Source organism: Felis catus, chromosome A2 (genome assembly GCF_018350175.1).
Source record: "Felis catus isolate Fca126 chromosome A2, F.catus_Fca126_mat1.0, whole genome shotgun sequence".
In the NCBI taxonomy this organism is placed as follows: Eukaryota; Metazoa; Chordata; class Mammalia; order Carnivora; family Felidae; genus Felis; species Felis catus.
This window is the reverse complement of record NC_058369.1, coordinates 54314615-54333085: the sequence shown is the minus strand read 5'-3', so window position 1 is coordinate 54333085 and position 18471 is coordinate 54314615. Positions and strand designations below refer to the sequence as shown.

The window sequence follows — 18471 nt, the reverse complement described above, 5'->3', positions numbered from 1 at the left end:
ATTTGCTTAGTTAACACTTGCTGAAGAATGGACTTCTTATAGTTTTAATAATTTTATTTATAATCACCAGTCTGGGAGATAAAGCTCATGTTATTCATGTGTAAAATCAGAATGCAGTAACATTAGTTGTGACTTATAAAATTTGACTAGGTTTTTATTTGCTTCTTAGAAGTTTAGGCTACATTCTCTTTGTGAACAACAAATTGGTGGAACCTAAAGTACTCTACTTACCTTCTTAGCCAATATAATTGGGTTTATATTAGCCAATATAATAGTTTGTCACTTAATCAAAAGTCAGTTGAAGTTTTTATTATCAAAAAATGGTATGTATGTATTTTGAATATTTTACTTTAACTTAAAACCAAGGCCTTAACATTTTAAAATATAAACCTACTGATTGGACTTTTGTAACTTTCCTGCACTCATTGCATGGATTATAATTTCTAGTTTTTAAGTTTTTATAAAGTGGAGTGATAACCTGGTGACACTTGTGAAGCAGTGTGGGACAGCCTCTTAGATTTTAATCTCTTGAAAGGCTTTGCCCACTTTAAATTCGTTTTTTTTTTTTTTTTTTTAACGTTTATTTATTTTTGAGGCAGAGAGAGACAGAGCATGAACGGGGGAGGGTCAGAGAGAGGGAGACACAGAATCCGAAACAGGCTCCAGGCTCTGAGCTGTCAGCACAGAGCCTGATGTGGGGCTCGAACTCACGGACCGTGAGATCATGACCTGAGCCGAAGTCGGCTGCCCAACTGACTGAGCCACCCAGGCGCCCCTTAAATTCGTTTTTAACAAAGCAGTGTGCTTTTCTTGAGTCTTTCCAAAGCACCTGTGTTTTCATAGAAATAACAAACCCTTTTATGCTCATCTGATTGGTTTATGTAGTATTTAATTAAATTATTTAGTTATAAATGAATATAACTTAACAAACTGACGTAGCAGCTTAAGTGTATATGGGAGTGTACCATAGTGTACCAGCCATGAACACTGATTATCCTGTGAGGATAAAATCTGCATGTCTTTCAGAGAAAATGAAGTTTGAGAATGATATGGCAGGTTGGTTAATTAAGTGGAAATTAGTTTGGAGAGCTTCTATTTTATTGTATCTTAGTATGAGAGATTGTTTCAAATTCCATATATGGGTGCCTCTATTTTTGTGTTGAGGATGAAATGTTTTAATACTGGTGGTAATTGAGTACATTGATATCTGTGTCCCATTTAAGTTAACAGCATTATTACAGACTTGCATGTACATGTATGCATGTACAAACATAACCCTAAGACAAATGTTGAGTTGATTTTCCAATGTAGCCATTGTGTTTTGAAAGCCAGCTGCTTCTGCCTTAGCCATCTGCCACTTAACAAGTCTAGTTTTAAAAGTAGGTTCTTGGCCTTTAAGCTAGATTCCTTTTTTAAATTCAGATTTGGCAGGTATTTATTTGTGCCTAATATGTACAAAGCATGGCTTTGACCTAATGATGGAAATGAGACCTGGTTGGAACAATCATGACATGTTGAACACAAAGGTTCTTGTTCCCTTCCTTTTTGGATTTACCAGTGTCTGTCTTTTTCCCACATAAAAATTTTGTTGACATATCCAGTGTCCTGCAGTTACATCATTTAAAGGGTCATCTTCAAATTCACAAAAGCAGTTTTTTTCTGTAAGTGCTTTGTGATTTGAAAGTTATAAAGTTAAATGTTTTGAATTTGAAAGAAGCATGCTTAATGTAGAAAACATTGAACATACAGAGTAAAAGAAAGAAAAAACAAAAATAAGTATTGCGAATATTTTGGCATGTTTTCTCTATATACTACTTACTTAAATATGCAAAATACATAGAACATTTAAATTTAGTTCTTTTAAGATTAACATTTAAAAATAAAACTAAGATCTTACTAAATGGACAATTTTGTATCCTTTTTTATTAAAATTCTGCCTTGAGCATTTTTAGATATCCATAAATATTCTTTTTTAGATTTTTACTGGTTGAGTAATATGACAACATATTTTGTTGTAATACCATAATTTATGGTAGCTTTTTTATATTGAGTTGGAGATAGAGAAATCAAAATATTTAAATTTCCTTTATGTAGAATATATGAAATATTTATTTTTATTTTTTAAATTTTAATTTGAGAGAGAGAGTGCATACATATGAGTGTGGGAGAGAGGTGCAGAGGGAGAGAGAGAGAGAATCTTAAGCAGGCTCCATGTGTCCCAGCGCAGGGCTCAATCCCACAACTGTGAGATTGTGACCTGAGCCGAAATCAAGAGTTAAACACTCAACTAACTAAGTCACCCAGGCACCCCTGAAATATTTATTAATCAAGAAATATTTGGGAGTGGTGATAATGATAGCTACATTCATTGTGTGCTTATTATGTAGCAGGCAATATATTTAAACACATTATATAGTTTTCTCATTAATTCTAAAACAGCCCTATTTTTTTCTGCATGAAGCAGCAGAGGCATAGAGAAGTTAAGTATGCCCATGGTTTCACTGCCAGCATGTTGCACAACTAGAGTGTTTCAGAACTTAAATACTAAATGCAGGCATTTACATTTTGATTAGATATGTTTTAATAACATCTGTATTCTAGGCATTATTTCATTCAAAAACTGCTTTTACCTACCATACCAGATGGTCTCTCCATTTTAATGTGCTGGACATTGGTCTGAGTATTTGGGAGATACAAACGATGTACTTTTTCCTTCTGTACTTTAAAATATTAGCTTCATTTGTATGTATAATACAGAAACAATCAGTAATTGGCACTCAATTTATGAAAATTCAGGGTAGCATTTCATACATAAGATGGTCTTATTTTAGATCTTTCTGAAATCCTTTAGATTTTTAAAAATGGCTACTAAAGATTTTTTCTATTACACCTACTATTCACCTTTAAAGTTCTCCCGAGGATTTGAAAACTTTCAGATCCTAGACTCAGTGAACTTACAGTCTAGTTGGAGATACAGCAAACAGTATAAAAGTTATCTGTATGATAAATGGTATGGATAAGTTGAGAAGATGAAAGATCCTTCTAGTTTGGAGTGAATACAAAGCCTAGCGGAGGAAGTGGAGGTGGGCGCTTTGATTTGGGTCTTGTAAGAGAAATACGATTTAGATGTGTGTGTGTGTGTGTGTGTGTGTGTGGGTGTAGGAGAAAGGATTATTTCAGAAAGCGGAATGATACGAACAAGGAAAATGCATTTACTGGCAGGATAGTTAGGAGAGTGGTCAAAGAAACATCGTGTCAGCTGCCTCAGGTCTTTTTTGGAATGAGGTAGGGTATAACTTGTCTCTCTTTTTTTCTTTCATATCATCTGTTCAACATATTTGACCAAACTTCTGAGTGTCTGTTACATGTAAGATGTTCTGAAAAATGCTGTAGTGGATATATAGGTACATAACACTTGATCCCAGCTCTTAAGATTTTTAGAACTAGCAGGAAAGAGAATATGTACCCATAGAAGAAAAAAGTAACTTAGGAATTTTAATAAAGCACTTTGACATGAAGTATCTCACTTGATCTTCTTAGTAATTCTGTGAGATGGTAATGAAGGTCCTTATTGTCATTAATTCACAAAGTAGGAAACATAAATGATTTCAGGGTCACACAACTTGTAAATAAGGAGTGAAGCTTTTGATTTCTGTAGGCTGGTCCCCTTTCTGTAATACTCTGCCGCCTCCACATGTAATACAGGATACAATGTGGTAAGTGCCACAAGCAATATAAAAATGTGTATTTAGGGAAGGAGTAATTAATTCTGTCCAGAGGATCTGGGAAAGCTTTGAAGGAAGAAGGACTTTAGGTTGTTGATGTGGGTAATGAAGACTGAGGATCTCCTCTAAGTTAAAGACTTTTGGGAATGAAACAAATTAGTGTTTTCTAGTAAACATACACTCTTACAAGGAATCTTATGGACTTGAATAAGACCTCTGACATTTTGGCTGATGTATTGAGAGAAGGCCTAGAACTGTCCACAGGGCTTGCAAGAGGTGCCACATCTTAGTTTTGATATCCCTCCCAACACCTAGTAGGACAACATTTTGCATACAGATATCTCCTGCAGAAATAGCATTTTAAGGTATGTTTTGAATAATGAGCAAATCCTTTTCTCTACATCTTAAATGTTGTGTCCTTTGGAGTTTTAACCATAGCCATACCACTCTTTTCACTCTTCTGTGAACTTAAATGCTGTCATACTTTCAGTTTCTACCAAATATTGGTCTCCAACTGGGCCAGTCCTGTGATCTTCGGAATTAGTTATCTCACTGTCTGTTGGTTATCTGTATAGGTAATTCAAACTCATCATTTCCAAAATTAAATTCATCATAATCTCTCATAAACCTTTTTATCTTCTAGTATGTTTCCTGTCTCTGTTGTTTCCAAACTTGTATGAATGCAAAAGAAATCATTTAGGACACTAGTTGAAAATACAATTTTTATGCCCTATTCTCAGAATTTCTGATTTAGAAGGTCTGATAATGGAGCTTAGAAAACCGTGTTTTTGGTTTTTTTTTTTTTTTAATGTTTTTATGTATTTTCAGAGAGAGAGAAAGCAGGGGAGGGTAGAGAGGTGGAGGGGAGAGAGAATCCCAAGCAGGCTCCACACGTTAGTGCAGAGCCTGATGTGGGGCTTGAACTCATAAACTTTGAGACCATGACCTAAGCCGAGACCAAAAGTCGGATGTTGAACTGACTGAGCCACCCAGGTGCCCCCAAAACCCTGTGTTTTTTTTTTTTTTAATTTTTTTTTCAACGTTTATTTATTTTTGAGACAGAGAGAGACAGAGCATGAACAGGGGAGGGGCAGAGACAGAGGGAGACACAGAATCTGAAACAGGCTGCAGGCTCTGAGCGGTCAGCACAGAGCCCAACGCGGGGCTCGAACTCACGGGCCGTGAGATCATGACCTGAGCCAAAGTCCTGAAGTCGGATGCTTAACCGACCAAGCCACCCAGGCGCCCCTCCAAAACCCTGTTTTTAATCAAGGCCTCAGATGATTCTAGTGCAATAAGTCCCATGAGTTTGAGAATCACTAGATCTGACTTTCTGGAGCCACCAGTCACCCACGTTGTCAACCTTAGCGTTATTCTGATCTCTTTTACTCCTCAATCACATGATCCCCAAGTTTGTCCCTATTGTCCATTCCTAAGTCAGTGCCCTGGTTTGGGCCTTCAACTGTCTCATTGCTCTTTCAAATCCTTTTTTCATGCTGCATGTAGCTTGTGAGGGCTATCTAAAACAAAGCAAATGGTGCCATTTCCACTGCTTAAAAGTCCTTCACTGGCTCCACGATTACATGAGGAGTAAAGAAATTTCCTTAAAATGGCATGCAAGGCCTTCTAGCCCATGTGGACTTCTTTACCTCATGCCATTCCCTGTCACATACAGAACCTAGCATTTGTTTCCCACCCTTTTTATTCTTCCTCTAAAGTTTTCATATTTCCATATTTTGGTTTATGTTTTAATCATTTATTCAGCAGATATATATTATCTAATATGTGCTAGGCACTGCAGATATTATGATGAGCAAAAGCTGATGTGATTCTTACTCTCATGGAGTTTATAATCAGATGGGGACGCATATTAAACAGTCATTCAAACAAATTAAGTTTTCAACTGTGACATGTGCTACTAGAGTCTATCATAGAGAAATTTGACCTCGTCAAGGAAGTCAGGGTATGGCTTTCCTGAGGAGGTAACAGAGCTCGTAAGGATAAGCTGAGGTTTATTTGAGATAGCTGAACTGCAGGTACAAAGGCCCTAAGAAGGCAGGGAGGTTTGCTGAGTATGAATGATAGAATGGCAGGTATATATACTTGTGTATGTACATATGCAAGTGCATACTGGATAAGGCTGGAGAGATAGATAGGTGCAGTTCATACAGATGTTTGCAGATAATATTAAGGTGTTTTTCTCCCACTTAAGAGGGATGAGTAGCATCAAAGCATTTAAACAAGGTGTGTGTGGGGGGAGCACTATATCAACTTTGTGATTAGAGAATACGACTGCTTATAGAATGGATTGGAGTAGGTTCAGACTGACTACAGGTAGGTGAGCCAGAGGGCTATCATAGCAGTCCAAGTGAGAGAGGACAGTAGTTTATTTTTTTTATTTTTTATTTAAAAAAATTTTTTTTCAACGTTTATTTATTTTTAGGACAGAGAGAGACAGAGCATGAACGGGGGAGGGGCAGAGAGAGAGGGGACACAGAATCGGAAACAGGCTCCAGGCTCCGAGCCATCAGCCCAGAGCCTGACGCGGGGCTCGAACTCACGGACCGCGAGATCGTGACCTGGCTGAAGTCGGACGCTTAACCGACTGCGCCACCCAGGCACCCCGACAGTAGTTTAGATCAAGGAATTGATGGTAGAAGTGAAGACAAGAGTTACCTGAGGGCAGGGTATCTTTTTTTTTTTCCTTAAGTTTATTTATTTTATTTAGAGAGAGAGAGAGAGAGCGCGCGCGCGCGCGCGTGCACAAGTGGGGGAGGGGCAGAGAGAGAGATAGAGGGAGAGAATCCCAAACAGGCTCAAACCCATGAACTATGAGATCATGACCAGAGCAGAAGTCAGACGCTTAACTGACTGAGCCACCCAGGTGCCCTGAGGACAAGGTATCTTATTCACATTTGAATTCCCTGTGCCCAATACTTCTGTCCTTGGTTTATGTGTTCAGTGAATTAGTGAGTAGTAAATAGACATGGGGAGCAAGAAAGGAAGTCTAATTAGTGAGTTTGAAAATGTACATGGTTGGGGCGCCTGGGTGGCTCAGTCGGTTGAGCGTCCGACTTCAGCTCGGGTCATGATCTCACGGTTGTGAGTTTGAGCCCTGCGTTGGGCTCTGTGCTGACCGCTCAGAGTCTGGATCCTGTTTTGGATTCTGTGTCTCCCTCTTTCTCTCTGACCCTCCCCCATTCATGCTCTGTTTCTCTTTGTCTCAGAAATAAATAAACGTTAAAAAAAAAAAAATGCACATGGCTAAATCTTTGAAACAGAGTAAGCTTTTATTCAGTCATTCATCGGTATTTATTAAATACCTACTATGTACCAGACAGTGTCCTAGGTAGTTTGGATACATCAGAAAACAAAACAGTCAGAGATTTCTACCATTTTGGAGTTTACTTTGATTGAAAGAGATTGAATACAATAAATACAACAAATGGATTACATGTTATGTTGTGAGATGAGGAAGTATTGTGCAAAAAAATTAAAATGAGATAACAAAGATCAAGACTGTATGGAGGGGAGGTGTAAAGTGGGATGATAAGAGTAAGCCTCATTGAGGAGGTGACATTTGAGTGAAGATTTGAGATGAAGGAGTTACTCATGTGGTGGGCTACCTGGGGGGGTGATAAATATTCAAGGCAGGTGAAGTAACCTCAGGGTGAGAGTCTGCCTGAATGTTAAAGGAATAGCAAAGAGGCCAGTGAGTGAGCGCAGGACAGTAGTAAGAGATGAGGTCAGAGAGGTCACAGATGGTCAGATCAGGTAGAGCTTCATAGACATTGTAAAGATTGAACAAGATGGGGAGCCATTGGTATTTCAAGCATAAGAGTTATAATCTTATTTTTTAAAGAATCACTTTGGCTGCCATGTGAATAGACTACAGGGAATCTAGGGTGCAAGTTAGGAGTCTGCTGTAGAATCTAGGCAAGAAATGATGATGGCTGAAACCAGGGTCTTAGCAGTCTTAAATAGAGCAGTGAGAGAACTCAAAGCAAGAAAATAACAGTGGTCACTTTGAAGGTCCCAAGTAGAGTTTCCCTAGAAGGCAAACGGAGTTGATTATTAAGAAAGGGCTTCTCTATGAAGAAAGGAATAATGAGCCATGAGGTAAATGTTATACAACAGCATAAAATATCTTCGAAAAACTATTAGGTTATTGCAATAGAAGACCCAGTGAAAGAATGAGACTTGAGAAGATGGCTATTGAATGTGTGTTTTCACTGTAGGCTAGAGATAGGCTGTGTTTCAAAGCAATGGTGAGATTCATAGTGGTCCAGAAGTCAAGTGTACAGTTTATGGTATAAATTGAGATTATCATTAAGTAAATGCTTTGAAATTTCAATGTAGTATATAAATGTGCCATGGTATTAGGATACTGTTAATGTTTAAAAATAGAGTGATAACATCAAGGGGGGAAATAGTAGAATTAGGGGGGACAAAGGAGGCCTTCAGATTCAGAATAGGCTCATTTAGTTGGGTTCCCTCAAGTTTTTGTCTACTATAATCATTGTTTTGTGGTGAGTCAAACTTTTAAACACTCAGATTACTTGTAATATTAATTGTCAGATTTTATATCTCATCCTCAAATAGAAGAGTGGAAAATAATTGTCACCTTAAAGTTTGCTTGATTATAGTGGAGAACAGTTTAAAAAGAAAAAGGCTTCTGTCCTGGATTTGCCATTTACTAGCTGAGTTATTGTAGGCAAGTTACTCAACTATCTGATTTTTAGTGCTCTTGCCAACTTTGTTCTTTGAATCTATGATATAGAATATGAAAAATTGTACAGATGAAAGTGCAGAGCTGGCGAGGGCACTGAGAGCTTCCATGATGATGTCTCAGTTTATTTTCTCTTCTTTTATATCTTATTAAAATACTGAGGGATCAGAAATATTTTTTGCCATTGTTTGTTTTTCATACATTTGTGTTCAGTAAATGTTTATTGAGTGACCTAATGTTGTTTTTGGCCAGTGCTCTACAAACTTTTTCTGTAAATAGTGGTAGTAAATATTTTTGACCATCTGGTCTTTGTCACTACTCAACAATGCATTGTAGCATGAAAGCAGCCTCCCACAATATGTAAACCAATCGGCATACCTGGGTTTGGCTGTAGTGGACAGTATCAGGCCATGGCCCATACTTTGCCCACTCCAGATTTAGGTGCTGAGAATATATGAGTGAATGAAACAAGTAAAGAATATTTTCCCTTGTCAAGTTTACTGTATAGTAAGAGGAGGTAAATAAAATGTGCAAATAAAATACAGTTATCTACCACTTCTCAAAAGTTAACATTAAGCTTTTGCTTTTGTGTTAGTGTTTATTTTGACTAACTGAAAAAAATTTGAAGAGGATTTTTGCTTTTATGAAAAAAGGCAAAAAGTGACAGTGGCACTCAGCATTTGTTTTGGAGTGAGCAGTTACAGAGGGCACAACTCTAGCAGCAAAAGTAGCACTGCCAAGCTCCTTTCTTGGGAACTACATTTAGCATCTCAGCATCAAGCTGTCATAGCCTTGAACTGGATCTGTGAGCAACTGTGCTTTATCTCAATTTATTTTGTGCATCTGTTAGCAAGATGTGTCCTAGGGTATCAGAAAAGCCTAAGGTTATTTTTTTTTCTGCGAATGATCAAAATTTTTTTTCATATAAATTAATGGTAATTGCTTCTTTGCTTTATGCCATTTCAACTTACAGAAATTTTCATATGAATGCTGTATTTTGGATAGTGTGAGAAATCTGTACACAATAGGACAGTTGTGAAAGGAAGTGAATTCTAGGGCAGGAAATTTTAAGCAGAGTGGTCAAGGAAGACCTCATTGATACATGGGCACAGACCTGAAGGATAGGAGGAAGCCAAGAGATATCTGGGGAAAGAATAGGCCTGGCAGAGGGAAGAGCAAAAGAAAAGGTCCCAAAAGCCTATGGTTAAAGAAATTGTACTGAAATTGTTTTCTTTCTTGGCATTTTAATGGGAGATGATCATGCACATCAAAGCCATAAGTCATAACCTCTTGTCTGTGTGTGCCAGATGGGTGAGGAACAATACTTGGAACAATTCCTAGAATTTGATTTACGTGGATTAAATTTATGTTGTATGATTTAAATGTTAATACTTTTTGCATTGTTAAAAAATTCAACTGAGTAAAATTAAAGTTCTTGCTGCCTTTATTCAACAATTCAGTGAATTGGGCAACATCTAGTGTGTGACAAATAGAAAGGAGCTCTAAAGAGCTGTACAAAGTGAAAGATTTTATATTTATAGACAGAAAGGAACAGAAACAAGGAAGTTATACTAGGCAAAAAAGCAAATTGATTACATTACTTTTCCTTAGGGGGTGGCAGGGGGTCATCAGGCAGATTACCTGACTAATACTGATCAGGTAATTCCTGATTGGTTGGTTTATGAGTCCCTTTCTGGGAGAGGTAAAACTGTAATTAGATTCTCAGTTGGGTAATGTGGGGCTTAGCATAAGTGACTCCCTTCTGGGCCAGTTATCTTGTTTTTAATAAACTTAGGTGCTTGTATGTGGCTTTTAGAATAGTCGTGTCAATTGCCTAGTCTAAGGTATAGTTTCAGGTAACCTTTTCTCCCCAAGTGTATTTGTCCACTTTTTCAAATTCAACTTATGTACATACATGACTCAGACAAATTTCTGAATATGAAAATTGAAGTTATTTTTCATTAAGTGGGTCATTTCTTTGTAATAAAGCCTTTTTATTTCACCAGTACAGCTATCTCTTAAGTACCCCTGAGTTGGAGATTAGCACTTTGAGAGAAACGAGTTATAAATTGTGTTATAGCCTTATTCTCAAAGACCTTACAGTCTTGGGGTGGCAAGATTTACATAAGTGGCAATTAAAGAAGCAGGGTGATGTGGTGTAATCAAGTCCAGAAGTCAGAGGCCTGTGGTTTTAGATTCTAAGAATGTCTTATTGCTCGTATTAAATATCAGTGTGACCTTAAACAAATTAAACTCCATAGGTTTCATTTTCTTCATTTTTCACATGAGGTCATTGTACTGAGTAATATTTATTGTTACTTCTAATTTGAAAATGCCACAAGTTAAACTTGGGCTTCCCAGTCTTTTTCATGACACACATAGAAAATTTAAACATCTGTCCAGCACACCGGGGTAAAGTGATGACATGTTCATAGCCAGGGTAGTTGATCTAGTCACTCTAGGTTCTGCTTGCCCACCTGGAGGTCTGAGGGTGATCAATATCTACAGCATACTTACAACTCATCTTTGTGGCTAAAATCGTTAATAAGAGAACAAAATATAATCAGGTGTTACTGAGTTAAGGGCGGTAGAAGTTCAGAGAAGGGAGAGCTAAGTATGGGGTCCTGTTATTGACAGGGGCTTTATAGAGCGTGTGCTCCTTGGAGGATGTCTTAGGAGTATGAGGCACAGTAAGGGTAAATCTTCATCCTAAGACAACACGATACATGCAGATTTCAAGTTTCAAAATAGCTCAGATGTGCTTTAAAGAAGAAGGGGAAAAGAATAAAACCAAACCCCAATTGTGAGTCTCTAGAGAGCTAGGACCATGTATTAGTTATCTTTATTTCCCACATAGAACCCTAGGGCCTAACCAGTATGAGGACTGGTAAAACATTTAGAGGAAGTAATGAGAGATAAGATTGGAAGAGTGCATGATTATGTGTAGCTGATTTTTAAAATGTCAGTTTGGGGGGAGAGAGCTTTGATTTAGCATTATAAATGTGAAACTAAATAATTCTAATGATGTGATTAGAAGCAGGAAGCCCTCACTATAGATTTTTGAAAGGAGGTTTGCATGTTGAAAATGTATATTTAAAAAAAAATTTTTTTTTTTACATTTATTATTTTTGAGAGACAGAGAGAGAGACAACGCAAGCAGGGGAGGGGCAGAGAGAGAGGGAGACACAGAATCCGAAGTAGGCTTCAGGCTCCGAGCCGTCAGCACAGAACCCAACGCGGGGCTCGAACCCACGAACCATGAGATCATGACCTGAGCTGAAGTCGGATGCTTAACCGACTGAGCCACCCAGCCACCCCGAAAATGTATATTTTTTAATAGTTATGTTCAAGATAGAATAAAAGAGGAAAAAAAATAGCTGAGGTATCAGAACTCAGTGGAGCTGAGCTACTGTCATGTAGCGTAAGCATTTACCAACAACATTTAATGATTTATTTCTATGGGAAAAGTCATTTTGAGTTTCATTGTTAGAAATGGTTTGTAGATTTTGAGTTTCATTGTTAGAATGGTTTGTAGATTCCCAGACAGGCCCCAAAATTCCTATAAAATCTAGGTGAAATATTATACCCTATTTCACAATTACAGTGGTAACTAAATAGTGAAAAAATACTAATCAGTGCTATTTAAATACACTTTATTTTATAAAACAGTAACAATAAATGATAATATAAATTATTAATAAATATATAATAAATTATATATATAATTCTGAGAAAAGAGTAAGCTTAATTAAAGAGGAATGAGAAGGTAGATGCAAACTTAGGAAGCTTATGAAGGGAAAGTCTGAAGCTAGCATCCCAGTTCTCTTAAGGTTAATATCACTTCAGAGCTCACTGTATCATTTTCCTGTTTATGGGTGAATTTAGAAAAAGCGTATACCTAGGGCGCCTGGGTGGCTCAGTTAAGTGTCCGACTTCGGCCCAGGTCATGATCTCATGGTTTGTGAGTTCGAGCCCCGCGTCAGGCTCTGGGCTGACAGCTCAGAGCCTGGAGCCTGCTCCAGATTCTGTGTCTCCCTCTCTCTCTCTGCCCCTCCCTAGCGCGCGTGCGTGCTCTCTCTCTCTCTCTCTCTCTCTCTCTCTCTCTCTCTCTCTCTGATAAACGTTAAAAAATTAAAAAAAATATATACCTTTATTAGGCTGCTGTTAGGGAAGTTTTGTGGGTTATTTACAGTATTGTATGGGCAGAGAGGAGAATTTTTTTGTAATGCCTGGCTTGATCTGGGAAATAGAGAAAAGAGGAAAGGGTTGGGCAAGCAGGCAGCGTAGAAGGGGGAAGTAGGGTTACTCTTCCTGGTAATTCCCTCTCTTTGGTGGCTAAGAGCCCAAGTATTGGGAGGATTTCACACTGAAAAGGCTAAGCCAACTTGATAGAATCATGGTTTCCAGGTTTACGTATGGATTTTCCATGCAACAGAATTGGATCGCTGTGGGCAAAGGACAAGGGAAAGGCATTGCCTGTTACCTTTCCTCTGTACTGGAGGCCCCATGTAGCACTGCCCCCGCTGCTTTCTTTGTCTCCAGGCTGGCACCTCAGGAGCAGAAAGAGCTTTAGAATGCTGTCCCTCTTGGCCCATATTTCCACAGGTGGAATGGGGACAGAGACTGCCCAAAGGACTTCCCAACCAAGGCCATCTCTGGAAGAGGCACAGAGAGCTCAGTGCCTGCTGCTGTCTGGAGTTCATCTTTGAATTAGCTCACCCATTCTTTCTCATTCCCAATCTCATTCTTAAAGTTATTAAAATATTAATATAGATTTAGAGCTTGTGGATTTAGAGCAGGGTATGTAAGTAAGGGATTCTGCCTCCTTGGTAAATCACAGCAGGATAGCATCCAGCTGTGTTCATATGAAAGGGAGATTTCTAAGATTGAATTAGTTGAGTAAAACCTGAAAGGAATATTATTCTCCCAGAGGGGAAGGAATGAGGTGGTGGGAGGAGTAGTTCTTGTTACTGACCACCAGGTGGTGCCCCTAGGCCAGGATCAGTAGGTGGAGATGAGGGGATAACTGTCCTACTGACAGGATGTTAATAAATACAGCATGACTTGAGAAGTAACAGGAGATCATTACGATATGAGCTAGATTGAGTACAGTGACTGTGATATAGTAGTAGGTGCTCTTTGTAAATATTGAACTGAAATGATAATTGTGGAAATGGAATAGATAATAGAAGAGTAGGTAGGATTTAATGACGGCTAGAAAAAAATTAATGGCAAACAAAATTTAAAACCTGAAGATTTGTTTGGGAGAAGTTGTAAGACAGTGCCCATTTTCCCACAAAGCAGCTGAAAAATTATAATTTTTTTCTTTTTTAATCTTTTTTTGTCCAAGATTTTATTTAAATTCAAGTTATTAGTTAACATATAGTTTAGCATTGGTTTCAGGGGTAGAATTCAGTGATTCTGGAAAATTACAGTTTTTGCTGAACACCAATTGATATTGCTGTTTTCTATGTATTTAGTATCAGGCAAAGGAAATATTTTATTTCCTGTCAAGGGAATACTATGAGCTTGGAAAAGTGGGGTTAAATCAGAGATGGAGATGTATTTGGCTTTTGAGTTGTTTTCTGTTAAAGATACTTTACAGAGCATAACTTAGTTGCCAAAATAAAGAACTTTTAGATTTATTAACCCTCATTTAGAGGTTCAAAATGTGTATGTTTCCTTTATTATAGTATTTTATGTAGTGGCCCAAAAGATGTTTTGATTATCCATAGTGATCTTAGGTTGACATTTAATATGGTTGTCATAAGAATGAAGGTACAGGTAAGGTGTTCTTGAACTTAGTAAATTTGATTTTGCAAAGTTATCATCATAGGGTCCCTTCTAAAAGTTTTTTTGTTCATTTGTTTTAATCTGAGTTACATTCCTATGTTTGGAACAGCAGCTTTTATGATGAAGGCTCAACATAATACAAAGTTGTGTTCACTCTTTAAGTTAAATCTAACCTCTTTTGCCTTTACATTACAAAATAATTAGACCTTTAAAGGAATATGTGACCTCACTTCTGCTTTTCCTTTTTATTCACGAGGCAATATAGCCTTGAATGTTAGTTGTGAGGGAACAGAAATTTGGCATCTAAAATCCACTACTCTTTTTGTTTGAATTGTTGAACTGTCTTCCCTTGTGACTATTAGCTCTCAAAGACTCATAGGTAGGTAAGTAGATAGAAGGACAGACCAGGATCATGAATTATATAAGGTAATCACTAGAACAGATTGGAGTTTTTTTTTCAGAAGTCATAGTAATTGACTTATTTTGATGTTACATTGTTCTGACCGGTGATCTTGTGAGTCAGCGGGAGCAGACTATATTTCACTTTGGAGTTTTCATACTTTATATTTGCATTGATTTGTGTCTCTCATTTTATATATAGATGGACTTTGAAAATACCCTTTTCCTAAGTAGAATCATTTTAGATATATAAAAGATGTTTGATTTTAAAAATTAATCTTATGACAAGTCTCTTTGCAAAAAGAATTAGCAAGGATTTATTGGTTTAGATATTATAAAAATATTCATACCTGCTGCCAAAGATCAAGTCAAATATTTAATTAATTTGAGAGAGGGAGGAGGGGAGGGAGAGAGTACATGTGCATGAGTGGGGGAGAGGAGCCGAGGGAGAGAGAGGGGGAATCCCAAGCAGGCTCCAAGCTCAGCACAGAGCCTGACACAGGGCTCAATCTCACAATCCTGGGACCATGACCGGAGTTGAAATCAGGAGTTGGACACTCAACCAGCTGAGCCAGCCAGGCATTCTTCAAGTAAAATATTTATTAAGATCTGACAAATATATTTTATTTTATCATAGTAACATCTTACTGGGGTAAGGAGCCCTGACTCAGATTGCACAATTGTAATACTGAGGAAGTTAAGAATTCAGAAACTTTGGGTTACAAAATGAGCCACTTGTGACACATTAATTTCCAGCCAATAGATCCCTCTCTCTGTTGCTAAGTGATTAGCAAGACTCATAGACTGCTAAGCTTTAGGGACAGTCCTAATCAAACTCCTCATTTTACAGTTCATTTTTACAGGTCTGAAGATCTTAAAACTTGCTTGAGGTTATACAGCTAATGAGTGATACCAGCTCCAGATCCCTGGATTCCTTCTGATTCTGTGTTTAGGGTTTTTGCCTTTTTATCCTGTTGATCATGTCAGAAAATTGAAGAATAACAGTTCTGTCAAGCAGGAGAAAGGAAAAGGTGAAAAGAAAATTTTTTCTTTTTCAAGATATTGGTGACTAGATCAGCTTGTTTGAATGAGGGCAGAAATCTAAGAGCAGTGACAAAAACTGATTTCATTACTACCTTTTTGGTTTCTTTTTTTTTTTTTTTTATGCTTATTTATTTATTTTGAGAAAGAGAGAGAGTGTGAACAGGGGAGGGGCAGAGAGAGAAGAGAGATAGACTCCCAAGCAGGCTCCGTTCTGTCATTGCGGAGTCTGACTCACACAGCCTCGATCTCAGGAACCTGGGAGATGTTTACCTGAGCTGAAATTAAGAGTCTGATGCTTAACCAACTGAACCACCCAAGCACCCCCTACCTGTTGGATTTCTTATGTTATTACTTTTAAATAATTCTTGTCTTTTTCAGATGAGTAGCAATAGAAATAAAATTATAATGATTCCTTAGAGTTATCTTAATACTGTTCATCGTTAAAATATGAGCAGTGACATTCTGGATTCTCATATATCTAAAAAAAATAAGAAAGTAGAGTAATTAATTATTTACAGGGCCCTAAAATAAGGCCTTTTCTATTTACTGAGATAACCAGTTAACCATACAGTCTCTATGGAGCTATTTCTGCATTGTGAGGTTGGGGGTAGTGTAGAAAAGAGAACTCATGATTGTAGTCTCACGTTAACCACAAAATAATGTTGGAGAATTATAGCTAAGAAAGAGGGATGAAGGTAAGAACCATCCCTCCATCATCTTTCTTATTGCTTTAAAATACCAAGAAACCTGCCCTGAGAATACTGAATTTCAGTGACTCATTCAGTGATTGAGAATCTTTTCCACATGGTTGTCCGTGATATTTGCAAGAATGTTTTGTGGAAATGAATTTGTTTTAATAGTATTATTTAGGATTGTGCTCAGCTTATCAAGTATCTATACAAGACCTTTTTCATGTATATAATGTAATTTATATTGCATGTCAGCTTTTTGAAGTAGGTCTGATCTCCTGGTTTTGTTTTGTTTTGTTTTTTTCACAAATAAAGTAATTAGGGCTAGGCAAAATTTCAAACTTGCCTAAGACCAGAGAGCTAGTACATGGCTAAGTCTAATTTTTTTGCTCATTTGATTATAGCACATATGGCTCAATAGTGTACGTTTTTATCATGTACTTAATGTGAGCAGTGTAATATAAAGGCAGAGGGTATAGAAGATCTTAGAAGGACCTAGACTGCCAAAAAGTTGGTTAACCTTCCAAGTCTTTGGAAGATCCATCTTAGGAGACTAATTTTCCTAAAACACCTAAGGGAAAAAAAAAAACAAAAAATCAATTGGTCTTAGAAATCTAAAGTAATATTTGAAGCTTGATAATTAACTCTTATAGTAGAAATGAATAAAGTGGAAATTTAGATAGAAGAATAGAAGTTTCCCATTACTTTCCATATCCACTGTCAAAAGGCCACAGTGAAATTGTTGTAATTCCAGAAGTCACCACCTCCAGAGTCTAACCTCTGAACAGTACCTGAAAGTAGGAAATGCAAGGTTATTTATTTATCTTTGCTTCAGGTAATCTAACTGGCAGATAATGTGACAGTAGCAATGATTCTTTTTAATTCTGTGTTTTTGGTGTTGCTTCTCCTGCCAAGTTGCTACAACTATCTGAGGGGTAAGACAAGAATTCTGGAGCATTGTACGAAAGAAAGTTCCACTTATCTTTTTGAACCTTTCATTAACACAATATCTTAGGTTGGAAGGGACTTCTGTAGTCATTTTATTCGTCTCTGTAACATTCTTCCCAAGTGGTTATCTGGCTTCTCAAAATCTCCCAAAGAAGCCCATTCTACCAGGCATGCCTCTGTTAGACAAATCTAACATATTAAACTGGAATCTGTATTAAATTGCATTGCTTCAGTTAGGGCCAGTCACAGTATGTAATGCCTCTGCAGGCATGAATTTCTTTCATAATGTGTGTTTCTGAACAATCCCTTCTCTAGGCTAATAATCTCTAGTCTTTGGGATTTTTTTTTCTTTCTTTCTTTTTTAAATGCTTATTTATTTATTTTGCGGGGGGCAGTGGGGGGGGGTGGCAAGAATCCTGAGCAGGCTCCATGCTGTCAGTGCAGAGCCCAACATGAGACTCAAACTCATGAACCCAGAGATCATGACCTGAGCCGAAATCAAGAGTCGGACTCTTAACCTAATGAGCCATGCAGGCTCTCTTTCTATTTCTTAATTCAACAAATATTTATTGATCCAGGCATTCTAAATGCTAGAATGCAATAATGAATCTTTACTATAAACACTGTACTGTGAAATATTACTGTCTCTGTTTTATAAGTGAGGAAAACAGAAGATTGAAGTTGAAGTGACTTACCAAGTTCACACAATTGGTTAGAAATTTACTGGATGTCAGAACCATGCGTAGCTCCAAAAGTCATGCTTTGACCACTACTCTGATGTTGTGGGTCTTGCCAAGAATAATCACATATAAGCCTAGAGTAGATAAGTTCAAGAAGAAGGTTGGCCTAAAAGAATGGCTTAAAAGTACTTCCTAGGTATGAGATTATGGGGATTCTTGGGATGCTAGATGAATTTGGAGTCTTCCTGGGCTCCATTGGAAAACTACACATTAAGTAAATTCTTGACAGTCACAGATCTAAATTTGTGGTTTCAGCAATTCACTAAGGACCTCAGAGGTCCATGACAAATAGGGAATGCTTCACAAATTTCAATGTCATCCTTGTGCATGGGCCATGCTAATCACTTGTATTGTTCCACTTTTGTATATATGCTGCTGAAGCAAGCATGGGGCTGTTCTTGCAC

The 18471-nt window shown here is 37.5% G+C and overlaps 1 protein-coding gene and 1 non-coding gene across 3 annotated transcripts in view; one reads left to right on the top strand and one right to left on the bottom strand.

The window, feature by feature from the left end:
- The window catches only part of TMCC1 (transmembrane and coiled-coil domain family 1), a 247795-nt gene that overhangs the window by 61893 nt on the left and 167431 nt on the right, over positions 1-18471 (top strand). The gene's annotated exons all lie outside the window — the stretch shown is intronic.
- On the bottom strand, positions 18352-18455 carry LOC111559601. Its single transcript, XR_002740730.1, has one exon. It is a non-coding gene; the product is annotated as a U6 spliceosomal RNA (small nuclear RNA).